Source organism: Hylaeus volcanicus, chromosome 3, assembly GCF_026283585.1.
Source record: "Hylaeus volcanicus isolate JK05 chromosome 3, UHH_iyHylVolc1.0_haploid, whole genome shotgun sequence".
Taxonomy (NCBI): Eukaryota; Metazoa; Arthropoda; class Insecta; order Hymenoptera; family Colletidae; genus Hylaeus; species Hylaeus volcanicus.
Window position 1 is genome coordinate 13,283,932 of NC_071978.1, and position 8,408 is coordinate 13,292,339.

At 43.2% G+C, this 8,408-nt stretch overlaps 1 protein-coding gene across 4 annotated transcripts in view; it reads left to right on the forward strand.

Annotated features, from left to right (window-relative positions):
* The window catches only part of LOC128873916 (fasciclin-1), a 452,986-nt gene that overhangs the window by 96,434 nt on the left and 348,144 nt on the right, over positions 1-8,408 (forward strand). The window lies entirely within an intron of this gene.

Below are 8,408 nucleotides of genomic sequence, written 5' to 3' on the forward strand. Positions count from 1 at the left end.
CACACACACACACACACACACACACACACACACACACACACACACACTTCATATCCAATCTGATCTTTCTTACACTATCCAAATTTGCAACAAATAACCCCAAAATCCACCAACTACCACGAACTACACTCGTCTTACTATCGACTACCCCGTAATTGGTGTGCCCCCGCGCGACCCGACCCGTCATCCCCCAATCTGGGCCGTCAGGGGCTACAGGCCGCCATATCGAGGTCGTCGAGATCTCCAGCCGCGAACTCATCGATTCGTCGAGCGGAAAAAGAGTGGTCAAGGGTTGAGCAGCTCGAAAATACAGTCGCTGGCTGGCCTGAAGTGGCGGAGCAGTCCCGTCCAGCCCGTGATAGGGCACGGGCACCAGGAAGGGTCTCGTGATTCATGGGGGCCGTCCGCGGTCGGTCGGGGTGGTGCCGTCGTTGGGGTAGCCGAATGCAAAGTAGAAGGCGGGCTTGAAAAGAGTCCCGATTGCCGTTCAAAAGCATTCGTCGTCGCGCTCTTCCGACAAGAGCCACGGCAGTTTCAACGCGTGTATTCGGTTCGCTGGCTTTCACCCCCAAAGAGCTTCGAGTAGCGACGTTGGTACGGAGGGAAGGGCGGGGGGTTTGGAAAAGTGTCGAGGGTGGCTGTAGCACTTCTAATCGGCCGTGAGTTCTCACTACGATACCCACCTTCCGCCGTCGAGTGTCGGGCTGAATATATTCGTAAACGTTATTCCCCCTCGAGTAGGCGTTTCGAACTTTGTTCGTCTCGAGTGGCCTGTATTCGTTACGCCGTGAATGTTATTCGAGCGGTTACCTTCTATCGCGTTCGTTTGATTTCATTTCGCTGACAGCCCCGGCAATCGTCCCTCTGGTTTGCTTTGATATCGAGTTCTCGCGAGGCAATCGGGATCCGTTTTGGTGGAATGCGTTCGCTCTGTTCGAGGAGATCGTCGTTTTTCTTCTTTTTAGGATGCGTTCGAGTCGAGTGTTAGCCTCTTGCCTAAACGAATTCGTCGAGGGAATTGAGCAGCAGGCCTTTTTCATAGGCTTTTTGATGCCTTGATTGAAACAGGCCCATACGAACGAGTGGCAGGCCGTTCTGCGCTCAAAAATGAATCGAAAACGTGGAATAAAAAATTTGTTCGTTCTGAGCTCTGTATCCGAGGAAATCGATCTGGAATCTCGTTTGAGGCGTGCGTGTTATTTGATGGAATTCAATTTAATTGACATGGATGGGAATTTTTACAACATTTGTACGAGATAATTTATAACTACCATATATGTCTTTTGTAGACACTTTAAAACAGCGTAGGGTGGTCCTTACCCCAGTACAGGGGCTCACCTGCCCCAAACGGTTTCGATATAAATTTTCTCGACAGCGAAGCTTCTTACAAAAAATGCATCGAACCTGTTCGGCTTATTTTTTGCGTAGAATCAATACATACGTTACAAACACATTGTAATTTAATCAGAACCCAACTAAACAATAAATAACAGACCTGCTGGACAGTTTCTTCTCCTCATAAAAAGGCCTCGTGCATTTCCTTGACAAACTCCAGCAAGGATTATTTTTATCCTCCCCCCCCCCCCCCCCCGTTCCGCCATTTATAACTCGATAACTCACCCCAAAAGAAAGAAAATTTATATTATTATAAACGTTCCCAAATGTCTCCACCATTAGTTCCACGTTGTCATATGTTGGTCGGTGGCCATGGTAAAAAGTCCAGTTTTCTTTAAAGAAGCTGGCACACGAAACGGTCATTCGTTCCGTCGGTACACCAGGGATGTTTTGTCTCCACCGTTTCCGTCTCACCCTCGCTCGTCTTCGTTTCAATTGTTCCACCCGTACGAGAGCCACTCGAGCAGAATTCGGGGGCGTGTGTTGGATATCAGGCTCCCAGACGCAATTGTAAATCCCAAATGTTGTCGACAAGAATACGCCACGCGTTGTGGGCTTCTTTGCAACGGACTGAAAAACAATGGCGAACGTGAGGGCTCTCTTCTGGGATACGTGGAAGGTATTAGTCGAGTCGCAGGAACGGAGGAATTCACGCTCGACATTATACGAGAAGTGGTGATTCTGTGACAACTTGTCAGGAAGAAGTTAAGACATAATTGAAGTTGTTAAATACAGTTTCACAAGACCTAAGAAACGGTATCCTAATATCCGTGCACATTTAACGCTGTCTAAGGAGCGAGGACTCTTGAACAGACCTTCTTCCAGATATCCCAATAGACACTGATCCCTTCTTAGAACAAAATATGTCCTTCTAATTTAGAAAACTTTCCCTTTTCCACAAAATACGCATACCAACCCCCACCAAGGGTGCCTTTTGGCCCTTTAAAACACGGGCTCCAAGCGAAGAGAGAACACTCTAAAAGTAAATTTTGTAAAATAAGGAACTAGTGCTGTACTTCTATCAATAAAGACCTCCGAAAGTAAATACTCAGCGTAGTCTCTCGACAGCGAGAACTTGTCAGTGAGAAATTGTGACGTAGCAGATGCTAGAAGTGAGGACTCTGTGACAATTTATGAGGGAGAAATCGTGGTATAACAAGACGCATACAATTTTTCTGGAGCAAGTAAGCAAACAACTCACGCGACAGAAGCGACATTTTACCTCTCTGGTGACGATAAACGTCGAAGGAGCCTGAAAGCGTTCGATGACACCGTCGACGATCGATCAAGATGCAAAGTGTGGAAGATCGGTGTTCCGCTGTATGGCAGGGACAGGGCCTTGGGATTTCGCGTGATAGACAACCTCATTCCTCTAAGTAGGCGTGAGTGCACTCCGGGGACAAAAGTACGGAGAGACTGGAGAGAATCGACGACAACGAGAACGTTGACGGCCAAGTCACAGTTAAAGGGGAGAAGGAGAGGAAGAGGGTCGCCAACGTCAATGGCGAAGGCAGTCACCGCGCAACCGGAAAAGCTTTATGGCCGCCTTGGTGCTTCTGCGGAACGAAACCTCGACACGAGGAAACGTAAACAGTAGGAAAATGAATGAAACCGTCGTCGAGCATCTGAACCTACTTCACGAGACAAATAGGCTTCTGTCTAAAAGCACCTCGAACCTTTTTCTGACCGACGGTATTAGACGCTCTGATCATTCAAATGGGGTGAAAGTGATCCCACTGATGCCTCATTTATGGTTGCAATAGGAAGCTTGTGGCGTTAGCTCACAGAGATAGTATAATACAAGGTGCGGCAAAAAATTTGACCTCCTAATAAAATACTATTAAAACTTTAACAAAAACAAATTGTAACAACGGGAGTTTATAAACAACACCTCTGGCTACAGAGATCGCCATTGCAGTTCTTTAATTTTCTTTTCGATTAGTCTTCCGTCACGGTGAGAATCGCGATGGTGTTTGTTTGAGCGTATTTAACCCTTTATTTAATGGCGGGATTTGTAAGTCCCGTCAATTTTTTTATGATCATGAATTTTAATTAAACCCTTTGAAACCTATTATGACTTTCAAGTCCATTTCTATGAAGTTCGTTTTTTAACCGACTTCGAAAAGGAGGAGGTTACTCAATTCGACATGTATATTTATTTATTTTTTTTATTTTTTAATTGTGGGGTGGCAGCACAAGCTTTTTTTCATTCGGAAGCTTGTTAGAGACAAACTCTATAAGATGATATAAGACCAAGATGGAAGCCTAGATTTTAAAAACTTTTGAGAAATTCAGTAAATAAAGAGTTAAAGTGGAAATTGGAAGGTGGGGAGGTGACAGGTAGGTCTTGAATTCATCTCTTTGTTTTTAGCATTTGAGTCAGACAGGTGTTAGGAGTCCTACAGGATGTCAATAAAGACCAGAGTCAGAGACAAAATCTCAGAGTCATGGACTCAGAGACTTAAAGGCAGAGTCAAAGTATTGTGGTCACAATCAGAATCTCAGTGTCAGAGTAAGAGACTCAGCGACCGAGTTGAAAACTCCGTGTCAGGTAGGTGTTAGAGGTCCTACAGGATGTTAATAAAGGGTTACTGTGTAAACTGATTCTCTGGCTTGCGAGTTGATGAGTAGGCATGATTAGTTTGCCTCATCTACTCTTCAAGAACCGCTGGAGGCTGTACGTGTCGATACCTATGCGATGGCCTCCACTTGTGCACCCCCATTTTCGTACGGAGTTTCCAGAGACAGATTTATTGCTATCAGTAAGCGAGAATAGAGATTGATTCAAGCCCTGACTCTTTACCGGACACAGTTCCAAACGATAATCGCCACTTATTCAAAAATGTGACCTCCTAATAAAATACCATTAAAACTTTATTACCATTAACACTTTAACAAAAACAAATTGTAACAACGGGGGTTTATAAACAACACCTCTGGCCATAACATACTTAATTGGTTTTGAATTGGCCTCCATGTGCTTTTTCACAGAGCGTCAAAAGTTTACGGAAATTTCCGGACTGCGGGGCAACGAATGCTCCAATTTGTTCAGTATTGTTAGACATCTAAAATGAGTATGTTAACACATTCACGCCGGCGCTGTTATTTGTCTTTCTCACCACGCACAGCATCTTTGCACCCCCAATAACCTTCTAATAGCCCCTAATAAATAATCTAACACGAGAGGATGTATATCAAAACCACGTATTTTTACAGTTCACAGTCTTTCTCGATGACATTACTGTAACAAATGAGACGGTTGCAGCCCCTGAACACCTTCACTCATCCTCAGGTGCTACAGCATTCATGGAATTATAAATGGTGAAAACGCATTTATACTTCCGTCGGAGCTAATGGTCGCGATAAAAACACGCGTGGCAAGATACGAGCGGTTTCATTAATCAACAACGATGCACGTAAGGGGGAGTAACTAGCCTGTACCGAGGCCCTCGGTTTCGCCAACCTGATGGACTTATCGGAACGAGATAATGCTAGTTCGTGACACGACGCTGTCCAGAAGGAAGGCGAGCTCGTACTTACTTCTTGTGGTACTTCCCTAAGAGGCGTTTTACCTTCTGCCGGGGCACACGGTTATTTAGCTAACGCGAAAATTGCGAGCGCTTACCACCGGCCATTTATCTTTTTCTTTCGTCCATTTGGCCGAGTATCCTACAGACTAATGCGGTAACTCTGTCTCTTTCTTTCGTCAATTTATACAGGCTCGATTACTATTTTATCGATAGCAGGTGGAAGACGTGTGGAAAATATTATATTCAATGGTGATTCAAGAGTAGACTCCTTTTGGCATCTAAACTGATCTTTAGAAACTCAGTAGCTCTTCGAGTAAGTCGCAGAGGTCAATTTTCGCTGACCTGCCTGTTAGACTGTCTACAGGACTCAGAACAGGAGTGGTGACAACCTGACAAATAGTATCGGGTTGTCCGGAAAGTCCATGTTGATTTTTGATAGGTGGTAGAGGTCTGAATATATCGAAATGGTTGAGAACGAATAACATATATACATCCCTTAAAAGGTGGAAAGGTTGTGGAACAAAGTGGCACCTATGTAATTCAATAAATACATGTATATATATTATATGCCTTTGAATTTTTCTTAGAAATTGACACGAACTTTCTTGACAACTTAATACTAAAATATTAATTCATTGGTTTTTGTTGTCTTCCTGTTTGGGAGACTGTGGGTCACTTTGATATCTCTAAACGTATGTATGATTTCGAGAAAGAAGTCCTCTTTAGTGCATCGTTTCTCAAATTGTATTATTGGAAATGGGGTATAAGTGAATGATAAAATATTGAATTTATAGATAACTTTAGCTTTATTAACTAAATTGCCACCAGCAAACTGTGATCTTTTCTCAACGAAGAGCTGCACAAGACTGACCGATGAATGTTAAAAGAAAAACCATAGAAAGAATGTTTAGTTGTATACAGCGTAGTTTTAGTACATCTATTTACCACTTGAGTGCTGCAGTGGCAGATATAACGTTGTACATATATTTTCAGTACATTTATTTTTTTAGTAAAATGACATGTTGCTGTTTAGTAAATATTCCTGTATTATTTCATGTATTGTGTCTGTAATAAGTTAAATCCTAGTATACACAGTCTGTCTAAAAAGAAACCGAACATATGCTATAAAACGAAAAAAGTACAAATAAAGTTTTTACACACACGTTTATTTACTCAAAATAATCTCCCTCTGCGTTAATACAGCGTGTAGACCGCGTAATTAACATTTCGAAGGACCTTCGCAGCTCTGGTTTTGGTATCCCGTTTAGTAAGGCGGGTACAGCGGCCTGAATCTCCGAAATGTTGCTATAATGTGTCCCTTTCATTGGAATTTTCAATTTTGGGAAAAGAAAATAGTCGCAGAGAGACAGATCAGACGAGTAGGATGAATGATCCAAGGTAACAATGCCAATTCCAATGAAAGGGACACATTATAGTAATATTTCGGAGATTCAGGCCGCTGTAACCGTCGTACTAAACGGGATACCAAAACAGGAGCTGCAAAGGTCCTTCGAAATGTTAATTACGCGGTGTACACGCTGTATTAACGCAGAGGGAGATTATTTTGAGTAAATAAACGTGTGTGTAAAAACTTTACTTGTACTTTTTTCGTTTCATATTAAAAGTTCGGTTTCTTTTTAGACAGACCGTGTATTATAAAATACAATCCCTGAATAGCAAGCCTTAAGCATACCAGCGATCAAATTTCACATACTTCCCTCTCACATGCTTTCTATTTCAGAGCGTAATCATAAATGTGCTTTCGTCTCGAAAAGTTAGAGTCGATCCCTTCTATTAACATTTCTTATCGAACTATAAATACTTATTTTAACGAAAAGAGTTATCCCAAGTTTTATTTTAAGTAAACTGTCCTAAACAAAATTCTTTGAATAACGTGGCTTTGGCTCCCTTTACCAGCCACCACGGAGTCAGGGTGGGCCGATAGCGATATTACCACCGAAAATAAATTCAACTGTCCCCGTTAGCCGTTGGTTCCGGCGCTGGGGATCGAATAAGAGAAATTTATGGTCGCTGGAGGAAGGCAGCGGCGCGTTGCATCGTGAAATTTTACATAAAGTCGTGTGTTCTCGGCGATCATCGGTGACGAGGCTCGTTTATCCGGTTCATCGTATATCGGAGGCGTCATGGATACACGGAATCGAAATAGGAATCGAATTCAGCCCGCTTCGACTCGTGAAACACGATTCGTTCGCTGAATTCGTTACCAGACGATAGTTGTGGGACCGATGCCGATACATATTGATGGTAACCAAGCAATTTCATAGCGAAACGCAGCCACAACAAGTCAGGAAAGATTCGTGGGAGTCTGTTAGGTTCCATCCTTGTCGTGCTTTTTTATAATCTCAGATACTTTAAACAGTATCAGGTGATTTTGTTCCTAGACTATGTATACATAGTTAATTATATATCTTCTTAAGGATTCTTAACAGAAATCTCCGAGTATGTATTCCAATGCTTTAAAGTTCCCCAATCCTGATCTAACCGAAGTTAAAATTGTTGCTCGTTGTCACTAATTCAATTTTTCCTTTCTGTTTCAGGTGAGTCATGCGAACCTAACGTAGACGAATCTGCAGCTCGTTCTTAAAGGTATTTATCATAGATCGACATACAGACAGTGTAATTGTAGTCTGGAGACGTTGGACGAAGGATTAAATCGTTAGATCTTCCCCCTACTCGTTGCTAGCGATTCATAATCGCAGCCTCGCGTCTAAGATCGCAGAATCTAGCCAAGAAAATCACGTAATGACTCTAAAAACCGTGAAGGAAATCCTCCCCAGCTTCCCCCTTTCATCGTAGCCATCCGACCACTCGGTAATAAAATGAATGTACGTATTCCGCACCGAAGAGAATCGCCCGTTCGGTGGATCCTGCTCGTACGACACCATTTTGTCAGAGTTTCCTCGGAGGAATGTTTTCCAGCCACGGAACGTCCCCACGGACCTGGACCGCTAAGACGGCTTTCCGTTTCTCGATGGATTCTTCGATAAAGCCTTCGAGAACAACCCCGCTGGCCAAAGGGAACCGAGTCACGTAAAGATGGACCAGTGGACAGGTTCTGTTGGGTTCGGTTCATGGCTGGCCGGAGACTTCAGAGAAAGCAGTGTTTCCTGGATTACATGGACACGGTATGGTAAATCGATGCTCGAGGTCGCTGAGCGTTTCGCTAGGAACTCTTTGAGCGTTTGTAGGAGAACGTGAGAGGAGAATTGTATGAGACAGTTGTTTTTTGGATGACTGATGACGTAGTAGATGTTTCTGGTTGAGATTGTCAGGTTATCAAGTTAGAAAGTTCGGTGTTTTATTATGTAGAGAAGACAAGCGTTATGGTTAGACAAGTATAGTTGATGAGACCTAGGAAGCACTCTTGTTGAGTACATGGTGAAGCCGAAAGAGATATCTCGTCGATAGAACAGCACATAGTGTCGCTAAAACAGAGTACCTCGTTGATAAGGCAGAAAGCTT